The 13385-nt window shown below is 31.2% G+C and overlaps 2 pseudogenes; both read left to right on the top strand.

Annotated features, from left to right (window-relative positions):
• The window catches only part of LOC149880836 (uncharacterized), a 331517-nt pseudogene that overhangs the window by 81706 nt on the left and 236426 nt on the right, over positions 1 to 13385 (top strand).
• LOC149880855 (uncharacterized) lies at positions 11328 to 12931 on the top strand (annotated as a pseudogene).

Here is a 13385-nt window from a genome sequence, read left to right as displayed (position 1 = left end):
ATGAAACGCATTATAGAAAACGTGCATAAAAAAGAAATGAAGAGATATTAAAGAAATAGAGTTCGCTTAGTAGTTAGAGCTGTATAAAACTAGTTTTGTTAATTGATCTTAAAATAAATATATAATAACAGATATTATTAGTAGTATGTTTGGGGGTAAACACCACAGCGAGGATGCATATGAATTGGGAAATAAATGATTGAGGATAGATCTTATTTACAGATGAGTCAAGGTTATGCCTTGTAAGTTCTGTTCAACATCCCAAGAGTTTTTTATTCCTAATGGTGGACGTCTGACTTCTCAATTATACATAGCAGATATTTTAGAACCTTTTGTGGTACCTTTTGCACCGTACTTTGGAGATAGATTCCTTCTTACGCAGGATGATTCTAGACCATATAGGGTGCATAATGTTACTGAATACTTAACTAATGTTAGTATTCGAGTTTTGCAGTGGCCATCTTGCAGTCCAGATATGAACCCAATAGACAATCTTTGGGACATAATGAGACGCCGTGTTAGAAGCCAACATTCACCACCTAATAACCTATGATTTCATCTTTAATGACATTTTATGAACCGAAAAGAAGATGAAGTAATAACAAATTAAATTAACGAGAACTTTCGATTGCATATAAAATATCAAGTCGTAACGACGCTGTAAGAGTTAGTATGAAAAAATTCCGTTCAATGTTTTAAATCGGAAGCACTAGAGTGACAAACATGTTAAATTGCATAACATTTCCAGGCCTAAAAGAAAAGGTGGAAAACGGCTGAGTCCAAAATATAATTAGTATAATGAAAAAGTTAAGGAACAGATTTCAAAATCCAGATGCAAATCAGAACACTATTTAAAAAGCGATTCCAATAATTGTCGGTATTTACCATCAAACCTAAATATTACTAAAATGCATAACACTTTTTTACAAGAAAATCCTTCGGCGGAGGTTAAATATCTCTTTTATTTATAATATTTTTGTTACTCTCTTCAATTTAGTATTTGGTTTCGTTCGAAAGGATTGCACTAAATATAAATGCTTAACGTAAGGTAAGGTTGCTAATATTGTACCGATGCTTATATTGTACTTTTAACATAACTCGTTATTTTTACAACCCACAAGAAATTTTTTAATTTATTTTTTATCTTTGTTAAATGAAATTAAGTAGTCAACTGTTTTAAGTCATCCAACTGCATTAAGGCCAGAGTAAGCTCTTGTTGGTTTGTTATTGGATATTTCTTATTTTTGGGATTTATGGCTAAGTGTATTTCACTAAAAAAAAGTAGAAGGAACGATTTGTTCAGTGTATTTATGTTAAAGCATAATTTATCTTAATTCAAAAAAATACCTAGAATTTAAAATACCTTATTTTTAGTTGTCAAATTTTTTAATTAACTGAATGTCAGATTAGTTTCGTAAATTGTACCTCAAGGCATATCCTAAGTTGTACGGACGCAACCATTCTGACCGCTAAAAAACGCCTGTAAAGTTTAACAAACCCCTTTTCAGATTCCAAATAGAGAAATATCCATACTTACAATACAAACTTCACCACTTAAACAAAAAAAGAAAAATTTAAGTATTACTCTTGTATTGACAAGTAGTCCTTATAAAGATGCACTCTCTAGTTCAGTTTTACCAATATGTCAAGGCTGGTGCCATGTTGGCTGTGCAGGTGTTAATCAAAAACAGACACAATATATCTGAAAGTTTTACCAAAAATAAAGTTTTCATGTATTTTATTTTATAATATTTAGTGTGGTTGTTTTTATAACAGATATAGTATATATTGTTTTACATTATTTAGTATAACTATCTTTAGTACCTACCTTCCTCCTCTATTCTAATTTTACCTAACCCATTGGTAAACATACAATTTAAATAAAAATTGTACCATATGAGGTGATTTTCGGCATTTTCCAGAAGAAAAAAAATTCAAATTGCATAGAGTTTATTAAATAAAAAACTTCATTTCATTATATTATGGGCAGTTAGGTGTTATGTTACGTTATATCAGAATATTTCCAATTGCTGATTTTATAAAAACCATTCGTTTTAATCAGTTCTTTTAATCCCTTAAATCTAAAATCATAAAATATTTGCAAAGTTGTAAAGTAATTGAAATCAAGAAAGTGGTACAATATTGGATTACAATGGTACCATTAAGGATCTAGTTTCCTTAATTGTACTCTTAGCGCTATTTTTTTAGTTTGATTCTTCGAGACGTACACGAATTTTGAGATGAAAAATTTTAACAACTATTTAATGAGACAAAGGAATACACAGTTACAATTTGTTTTAATTTGATGCAGATTCAGGAATTGCCTAAATATCCTATTGCTGAAGCATATTATTCGCGTCAACTAAGGCAATATTTTTTTGGTATTATTATTCGTAAGGCTTTCGAATCAAAAAAATGTCATGAAGAGGTTTACTTTTATAATTTGGGCGAATACCATTAAAAAAGAGATTATAACGTACTTGGAAATGCTGTTTATAACTTTTAGACAAATTTCGTTGAAAACAATAATTTTAATAATATTCGACTAGCGTCTGATTCTTGTAGCGAGCAAAACCAAAATACAATTATGCTTTCAATGATTAATACTTTTACATGTCGACATAAAATTACACAGGCCTGCAAAATGAGAGTCATAACTTCCTCTCTGGAATTTTATAGCTGATTCTAGGGTATTTTGGTGCGCTGATTACTAATATGTACTTAGTTTTTCTCTATCACCTCCAGATTTTTCAAAAAAGGCACAGATAGAAAATAGCAAAAAAACAGAAGATTTCACATAAAAAAATATATATCTAAAACAGAACATTATTTTTAACTTAAAAAACTACTAAAATATAATAACAACTTAACACTAGTCTAAATAACATTTAAATTTCATTTGTGGAACCTGGTCCTTTTCTCCTGGAAGCTTCGGTTGTGCGATTTTCGCTTAAATTTCCGGTTTGGATCGTCGCGCTTCAATAACCAACAATAGTCTGCCATCATGTTGGTATTCCATCTTCCTTGATACCGGACTTCAAGCTCTTTCAAATCTTGGTGAAATCTTTCGCCTTGTTCTTCGCTAACGGCTCCTAGATTTTCTGGGAAGTAATCAATATGAGAATTTAAGAAATGAAGTTTAATGCTCATATTACAACCCATTACACCCAAATTGGAAATCATTTTGGCCACTATTTCTTTATAGTCGGAGCTTTTATTGTTCCCCAAAAATTTTGTCACCACTTAAATGACTGCCATGCTTGCAACTCGATATCATTAAGTTTTTCATCAAACTTTTCATCCGACATTAATTTCCTAATATCAGGGCCCACGAAAATTCCTTCTTTTATCTTAGCTTCTGATAAAGATGGAAAAACTGAATGCAGATATTTGAAGCCTTCCCCCTCTTTATTTAAAGCCTTCACAAATTGCTTCATTATACCCAATTTGATGTGCAATGGTGGCAGTAAAACTTTTTCTCTGGGAACCAAACTCTGTTTAAGTACGTTTTTGAATCCTGGGGTTAGTTCAGTTCTTGGAGTCCATTCCTTTTTGGTTCAATGATATTGTTTATCCCGGCTATCCCACGCGCAAAGAAAGCACGGGTATTTTGTATAACCACCTTGTTGGCCTAGTAGCATGCTTATGATTTTCAAATCTCCACACAACATCCGACCGTGTTGCTCATAAGCTATATTAGTCAAAAGCTTTTCCAAATTTTCATAACATTCCTTTAAATGGACAGAATGTGCAACAGGTAACGAGGCATATGTATTCCCATTATGCAGAAGAACTGCTTTCAAACTTCTTTTTGAGGAGTCAATAAACAATCTCCACTCGTTAGGATCGTATTCAATGTCGTACATTTTCGTCAAGCCTGGAATATCTTTACAGAACACTAAATCTTCATCTTCAGCGAAGAATGGAAGAAAATCTTTTTCTCTGTGACGGTACCATGAAAATGAAGTACCAGGTGCCTGCATATTTCTTTCTTTTAATCGTGATCCGAGGAGTTCCGCTGCATCTTTGGGAAGATTCAAATCTCTTGTCAAGTCGTTTAAATGTGACTGTGAAAAGAGCTGACAAGCGTCAGAATCTCCATGAAATTCAGGATCAGATTGGTGTACATCCTCTTCCTCTATATCACAGTCAGAATTTTCAATTTGTAGAGCTGGAACCGGGGGCTGCACCATTTTTGAATCGCCAAATATTGCAGGCGTAACTGATGACACGTTTGGATAGTTTATGTCCCTTTTATTTTTTGAATTGTATCCAGTTATGTCACAACAACAAAAGTAGCAATCTTTAACATGGTCGTTAGGCTCTCTCCATAGCACAGGCGAAACGATTTTGAAGCTATTTTTCTGTCCTTTTGACCACTTGCGAAGTTCTAATAAACAAGTCGTACAAATTTTATGAGGTGCCCAAGTTTTGTCTTGGTTACTTAAAACGAGTCCAAAATAACTTTTATAAATATTTTTTACAAAGTCTGTAATACTGTTTCGTTGTTTTATCACCATAAATTTCCCGCAAATATAACAGAAACAATTAGGAGAGTTTAAACAACTTCGCGATGCCATTTTAAAGTTTATGTTGCAAGATGCGCACTTCAACTGTTAAATTTCTAAATCAGTGCGGGTACTTATACAAAAATCCTTTGGTTTATCTTAATTACACCCTTTTCTAATAATATTCACAACAATTAGTTAATATTACCAAATCATTATGTAATAATGAGCTCATTACTAAATTAAGCCAAAATGACCCGTTTTTGACATGTTTAATGCGAATTACTAATACTTATTATGTAGTCATTAACAAATTACTAATTGGCGTTAATTTCTATGTTCCCTTACACTAATTATATGAAATAAAAATTGAGCTGAAGTAAATTAATAACGTTTTAGACATTTCAAAAGGTAGGCGCTCAAATATTTTAAAGCAAAACCTTAAATATTCCATATCAAAAAATCCTGACGTGATGGATTTTTTTAATTATTTTTCTCGTAATCAGCACATCAGAAACTATAAAAAACGTTACTCAGATTTTAAAGAGGAAAACCATTGCAGGCCTGTGTTATGTATGTATGTATGTATGTATGTATGTATGTATGTATGTATGTATGTATGTATGTATGTATGTATGTATGTATGTATGTATGTATGTATGTATGTATGTATGTATGTATGTATGTATGTATGTATGTATGTATGTATGTATGTATGTATGTATGTATGTATGTATGTATGTATGTATGTATGTATGTATGTATGTATGTATGTATGTATGTATGTATGTATGTATGTATGTATGTATGTATGTATGTATGTATGTATGTATGTATGTATGTATGTATGTATGTATGTATGTATGTATGTATGTATGTATGTATGTATGTATGTATGTATGTATGTATGTATGTATGTATGTATGTATGTATGTATGTATGTATGTATGTATGTATGTATGTATGTATGTATGTATGTATGTATGTATGTATGTATGCATGCTTGTCATAGAGGCTGGAAAAGCTGGAGAAAATGTATGGAAAAGCCAGAAAATTACTGGGTTTTTTCATTTTAGGCTAAAAAATATTTTATTTTGAAGTGAAGTGATATTCATTTTATTTGCTTAAAATACCTCCTGATAGAGCATTTCAAAGTGTAGGTCAGATTTTGAAAAGTATCGAAACAATTCAACCTAAAGAGTACTTTGAAGTTTTCAAAACAGTCGGTAAATTACGTGAAATAGGGATAAATTGGAAAGTGTATGATTTTGAAAGCAAAAGATTTAAAATTTCTGAAGTTAATTAGACCGAACGTTAATTAGACCGAATGTTAATTAGACCGAACAAACAAATCAAAGTGTTAATGAATGGATATTCCGGTTTACATATATAAACCGGAATATCCATTCATTAACATCCTATCAATCCATTCATAGTATTCTTAAAAGAGGTCAAAAATGTTCTCCTTTAAAATAGCCGGAAATATCAGACTGGTTTCAAAAACAAGAGACGAAAAGACAAAAACTTCAAATCCGAGCTCTTCGCTGCAGAAACCGAAGTCATTTAAGAGCAATCTATGATAATGGTTTTGATTTATTTCCGAGCTTTTTTGGTGCAGGCTTTAAAGGCATTTTTTACAGAATATAATCAATCCTCAATTAATGAGAATTACAAAGCATTGAATTTTTACAAAATAGTTGAGGAGGTGTCTTCATTAACTTGTTAGTCTCAAAATGGCGAATGTTAGAGTCTCTAGGGTTATTTTTTAAAACTTTTACTTCGAATTCGAGCACCTTCCGTAAATTTTCAGGTCAATGTTTACATATTTTTTTGAATCAGCATAAAATTCCCTATCATAATCAATCATAAAAAAGGCTAGGGGAAGGGGGAGAAACTGCAGTAACGCCTTTATATATATTAATCATTTAGCTTAAATAAGTTTTAAATTATACTTGTGAAACTTTACTTATCTAGTTTGAAAGACAAGATTTGCTACTGATGGTCATACTTTTACTTAAGATTTTGAATTAAAAAATACCTTTTTTTTCTAAACAAACTGCAGAAATAAACTTTTTTAAATCACTCATCCTTACCCTTTGATGTTTTACACTTTAATCATTTTAAAACTATTTAAAAAAAGCAGCCAAATATGGCGGATTGCATTGCTTTTAAGGCTAAAATTTTAGTTTTCTCTAATTTTTAGCTTAAAATATTAGCTCTTCTGAATGACTTTAGATCTGTTTTGCATTTGAAAAACACTTATACTTATTGCATTTAATTTTTTAAAAAAATAAAATCAGCGGTGTGGAGAAGTCGAACCTTGCGGTCTTTATGGCTCACAGTGGTGCGAAAGCTTGTATAAAGCTAAATTTTTATAGTTTTTGGTCATAACTCTTTGCCTTTTCACTAAAAATGAATAAAACTCTTTCCCATCGTTCTTTTAAAATGACTAAGCAGTATAGTTCACCATAATTTGTATAAAGTTTGTATACAGCTAATGTTTTCAAGTTTTTTCGTCATAACTTAGTGCTTTTAAAAATTGTTCTTCCAATCTGATCTTATAGTATAACTAGCTCAAAAAAAGGAAAGGTTGTAACGGAATGAAGAAACTCAAATTTTATTGTAAGCATACTCTTGCAAAAAGATTATAAACAGTTTCATGCTTATAAAAATATGAAAGTTTTGTTAAGAAAAATATGCTAATACTAAAATTAATTTACTGGAGATAATATTTAACTTAAATTGATTTTAAAAAATAATTGGGAAAGTCTAATGAATTGTCACGAAAGAAGAAAAAGTTAACAATACGTGCTGTAGAGAAGAAGATTCCTTAGTAAGTAAACTTCTGAACTTTATTCATCATAGAAAGGAAGAAATGTACATCAACACACCCAGATCGTCCAGGGCTCTCTGACAGATTTTTGCGTCTCGTTAAGAGAAGTGTTGTAGACAATCCACGTTGCAAGGATTTAAATACACTAACAAAATGTGGTGTCATTTTCAGGTCAGCTGTCATGTATCTTCATAAGCTTGGCTAATATGGCAGAGCTGCAAGTAAGAAGTTATTTATTCAGCCACCCAGTATTAAGTGCAGAAAGTATTGTGGTCGTGAATCGGTGGAGAGACCTACGGTCTTTTGCAACGCCGTTAAATACTCTGATGAGTCACGATTTGCATTATTGTCAGGCAGTGGAAGTGTATGGAGACTCTGCAGAAGTGTTGTTATTGACTTCGGCTAAATTGACTAAAAATCGACTAGTAGAAAGTCAAAACTGGTAAATTGAATAGACGATTTAATCGACTACGAGTTTTCCACTTATCGACTAAAAGTCGATTCAGTCGGTTAATGATCCTATCATCCTTATTTCTATTTTTTCACTTGATTTAATCTTATCAATCTTTAATATTGTTATGATGTTAACCAATTAATAAAGAGATACCTTGGTATGTAGTTTATCTTGTAAATATAAATTATAAAGATTGAGCCTTACCACTGTGGTCTAGAGGTGTGCAAAACCCCCTCAAAACCATCTTCTATATTGGGGTTAATTTCTTTTTTTAAATGAAATCGAGAGAACCCTCTAAAACTCATTTAGCTTTCTCCCTACTATGATTTTTAAGCTCAGTATACCAATTTTAATACGAAAATGTCAATATATTAATTTTCAAATATTGATCAAAAATGAAAAAATCATATAATAAAGAAAAATGAGGCCAGAAAGACGATTTTAGAACATTTTAATATTATAAAGGGATATATTAGTCCATAGACACCATATATTGAAATAATTGCTTTTTTTTAAAGTGTTTTTTAATAAAATCCCTTAATATGCCCAACCTTTTTTAACACTTAACTTTACTCAAGCAGAAAAACACTAAGCCGTACTAGGCTGCACATATGATCAACTTAAATAACATTCCCATATATACAAAACTTTAACACTAAATTTTCTGAGCTCACCTTACCGCAATAGGTGTTAAGCCTTTTATTATAAACGATACCAATCATAAATTTTGGCTTAAAAAAACTGAAGAAGACGCATAAAGAGCGGTTTTAGACATATTGATCACCAAAATCTCGTTATATGAAGGGAATTATTATAGCTTTACCATTTTTACGTCATTATTGGAAGACCTGGAGACAGAGGAGAAGATGGAAGTTAATGAAGGAGATTAATCAAATGTAATATAGCTGTAATTTGTTTTTAAAGTGACTAATATATATATATATATATATATATATATATATATATATATATATATATATATATATATATATGGCAAATATTGTCAATATAGCATATGGGAGAAGGAATAAAGAGAAATTTTTCGCACAAAATAATTAAACTATTTATTAATATTCGACAAATCAATTAAGATGATCCTCCCATTTCATGCTTGTGTCTATGTATTTTTTTCAATATATCTTGTTAAAACCCATTTTAGTAAAAATATATTTCTTATTTAATTAAAAATAAAATGTTATTACTGGTGTATTTCCGATATTTGGTCAATCATTTTAAACAAAATCAACAAAGTAAACCTATGAGTTTAACAACTAAAATATAAAGAAGTTTTTATGTGTTTTAAGTTCAGAACAGTTAGAAAAAATGCCTCTAACTATGTGTTTTCTGCCCCATATTTTATACAAACCAGGATAAAAAAAAAAACACCCTTTTTTAGACAAAGTACACACAAATATTAAGTCTAGTCACATGATATTTTTACTAAATTAGTTATTTGATGTAACTTTAAACCTTTAAAAAGCAAAAACACCACATAAAGCTCCTATATTTTAGCCGTTTTTTCGAGGTTCCTACATTAAGAGCTATAATTTTGCACAGATAAAAGATATCTTTCTTTTTTTTTTTTGACTGAAAGCTACATGCTAAGGCTTCATTCTATTAAATTTTGAAACTTCCCTAGTCAATAATAAGGATAGAATAAAAACTTAAAGCATCCGTTGTCTCTTTTTAAAGTGGCTTTTAGTGCCATACCCCATACTTTAGATCCGTGTACTCAAACCACAATTGCTAAAGAGCTTATTTTTTGTAAGGTTATAGCTAACACATACTTTATAGAATGATTTTTATAAAAGTTTTTTTTAAGTTTTCAGTTAGTAGATCTTTCGTATTAGCATATGTGAGCTTTCATTTTAATGTCCATTCACTCTTTATACTTTCAATAATGGTTTTATTAACGAATACTTTTCTTTGGCAAAATAATTTATAGCCATATTTCACGGTTATCAGGGATCATGATAATGCCTACCTAGCTGACCCAAGAACGCCGCTTATATGGGTATATTTGCTGCTTCCTTTGACCTGAATATTGCCAACATCATCTTTGGAATCTAGGCACATTATAGTAGCCACCCTTGCTGCTGGTGTCAAATTGCATTCACAGATCTTGCCAATGTTGGTGCTCTCTAAAGAATAGGCTCCATCAAGGAGTGCTTCAAAGCTTTTGAATTAACAGGATGCAATTTGAGACAAGCCCGAGAGTTCAAAAGTGTTGTTCACCCGCCAATCATTCCAGGAAATGAATCATCTTTGATTCTTGAACTGATTCCGCCCATGGATCTGCATCTCATGTTGGGAGTTTTAAATCAAATATTCAAGGGCTTGCTTCAAGTGTGGCAAAGTGCCTAAGATAGGCCTTCGAAGCTGCACAATAGCATGCAATCATACCACAGGGGTCAAATCAATTAAAATGAATGCAAGAAGCTTTTGGAAAGTTTTGCTCTGTGGGAGTCTCTTGCACCAATAGACAAAGCTCATGAAGTGGCGAAGTCCGCTGGTGCATTCCAAACACTTCATGCTGTTGTATCAGCTTGTTTTGGAAACCATTTGGAAGCCAACTACAGTCAGAAACATTCAAATCTTTGTACCTTAGACTTAAAAAAACAGTGATACCAAAAGTTTATGCTCTTTTCCACCGTGTTCCTCAGTTCAATTCTAGAAATAACTATTCTTTAGGACTCTTTAGTGAGTATACAACCTAGGCAATGCATTTCAACTTTGCTAATCATTGGCAGCGATTCAAGAGGGACCAAACTCATCTTGATTACAATCTTCAACTTTTGCGATGTTTTGTGGACTTAAACAGTTAACATATGTGAATTTACGTAGAATGACAGAAACTATAGCTTCAGAATTTATTCTTTATACATGCTGAAAAGAATTGACAAGAATAAAATTTCGTTTGTTACATTTATTTGTCTGTTTCATTTTTGGCCTAAAATACATAATATGGTTAAAACTTATATCCTAGTATATCCACTCTCCCAAGTACATAATTGTGGTGCCAATGTTGCAAATAGTTACTGCTTCTATTAGCAGCAATAAATAGCTTCTCAATATAGCAAAAAAAAAAAAATATGTTAAGCTTTGACAATATCTATATGGCGAAAATGAGATTTATGGTCCAAAAACATTGAATGTGAATATCTCGCTCGGACGGCCATTTTTGATTTTGAAATTTCTTGTGGTGAACCTTGTACCCACATACTACTTCAGGGTTGGCAAAAACCCTACCTAACTGGGTTTTTGCTGGGTTTTTGTGTTATTAGTTATTTGGGTTTTGGGGTTTTTGGTAAGACCAAATCTCTAATTTGATAAAAAATCTTTAGTGACAAAGTTGGACTAACTTAAAGTTATCTAAAAGCTATTTTCATTTTTACAGGTATGTTGACTTATACAATAGCTAAGTTAGTAATTAGATTGCATTTTTTTCAAATATTAAGATAATTTTGAAAAGAGATATTATTTTAAAACTTTAGTCAAATATAAAGTATAAGTTGATTACATATCCTTCAACATGTCAAAGTATCATTCAGGAGGAAGAAATAAGGCTAATGAGTGGAATGAAGTGACCATATTAGGTGATGAACCAAATAGAGCATAACTAAAAAAATAGAGAGGGTTAAGAGCCATTTGGACAAACTTCTTTGAAGAAAGAAAAAAGGAAGTGCAAATGATTCCAAAGAAATATTTAGCAATATATCAGTTTTAGAATCAAAGCCATCTACATCTGCCTAACAAGTCAGAAGATGAAGAACAAGTTTGTTTCAGCTTTATCAATGATGTTTCTTATTCTTCAATTTTTCATTCAAATCCAGTGAAGGTGCAACTACAAACATCCGTTTCTAAAACTGTTGCTACAACAACAAGTAATCAGAAAAATGATCTGGATTTGCAAGTCGCAAGGCTTTTCTTTTCAGCAAATATACCAGTCAATGTAGTAGAAAATCTTGAATTTACCAAACTAATTAAAAAACTAAGACCTGGATACGAGCCACCAAAAAGAAAACAGATATCTTCAGAACTCTTCTTAAATGTAAATAAAGAAGTAATCACTTCAATGAAAAGTGATCTTGCTGATGATTGTGCTGTTACCCTAATTCAAGATGGTTGGAGTACAGTCAGTAATGATCCTATAATTGCTCATAGTATCCATAATGGATTAATTGACAATCTGTCAATACAGAAAGAAGCAATTAATTTACAAGCACAACTAAAAATTTATGGTGCTGCATTAGATAAGGTTTATAATTTAGTTTATTTAGTTATTTGCTAGATTTATTTAATTTGAATATTGTAAGTATATTAAAGCTACATATTTCTGACACCATTAACTTAATTTACATGATTATAACCTAAATTATTATGTTTGCTGCAGTAGCAGGCAGATGATACAACGTTGTCTGAAGCAGTTGAAATTTTGCAAAGCCTCATACATGATAAAAAATTGGCTCTGTACAAAGATGATCTTTTAAAGAGGCTTAAGATAGCAATCATTTCATATCATTTTCTGGCTAATTTAACAGATCCAAAATATGAAGGTAGCATGCCATAAAATTGTAAAAAAATTAAAAATTTGAATGTAATCAAATTTAAACAAATAATATAGTTCCCAGAAAATAAAATTTTTATTTAAGTTTACTAATCTTATACCCTTACTAATATATTGATATATTATACTTAAATGATAATATATTCAATATTTACTTAGGGAGAACATGGAATAGAAGTCAAAAAGAAGAAGCTGAGGAATGGTTGAATGAACTCTATCCTGAGTTTATGCCTGCTTACTATGCATTTAAATTAAAAGATGCTAATTCTTTTCCTACATAGTTATTTAATGATAGTGCAAAAAGCACAACATCAGCAACAAGTTTGTGGAGAATTATAGAAATGAAGGAGTCTAAGTCTTCAAAATTTCCTCCAAATTTTGCAAGGTTTTTACGGCAGTCGCACACTTACCCAGCTAGTTCTGGATCCATAGAAAGATTTTTCTCATCCTTTTGCATGATTTGGAGCAAAATAAGAAATCGCTTTGGAATAGAAAAAGCTGAAATGTATGTACAAATTTACAGACATTTAAGATCAAGACGCACAATTGCTGATGACGAAATTCTTTGATGACTTTGTTTTAAATTTTTAAGTTTAAATTTTGCTGTTGCAAGGGGGAAAAAAATGTCTCATTTATAAAATATATTATACTAAACTCCTTATTTTATTATCATTAGGATAATTGTTGAGAAGTATCTAACCTATAGTGTTAAATGGAAGCTAATTTAAGAACGAAAAAGTTATAAATAAAAAACTTGCGACCAAAAACCCACTTGTTTTTGGTTGCAAGTTTTTGGGGGACATGAAGTTAGTATTAATTGTCATTTTTACAGGGTGTACCTAATCCAGCAAAGATTCATGAAGAAAATTGAAAGTTTGTGTGCTTGCTCTGTCTGAAAAAATGTTTAAGAAAGCTTAGTGTTTTCCAAACAGATCGAAGGTACAGTATCCCAAGACTACAAGATCCCAAGATATATATCAGTGATTCTCGGCTACCATAAGGACTCTGCGAATCGCGCAGAAC

This window comes from Hydra viridissima, unplaced genomic scaffold (genome assembly GCF_058129835.1).
Source record: "Hydra viridissima isolate aposymbiotic clone 2 unplaced genomic scaffold, HvirCarnegie_v1 scaffold_12, whole genome shotgun sequence".
Lineage (NCBI taxonomy): Eukaryota > Metazoa > Cnidaria > Hydrozoa > Anthoathecata > Hydridae > Hydra > Hydra viridissima.
This window is presented reverse-complemented; position numbering and strand designations above follow the sequence as displayed.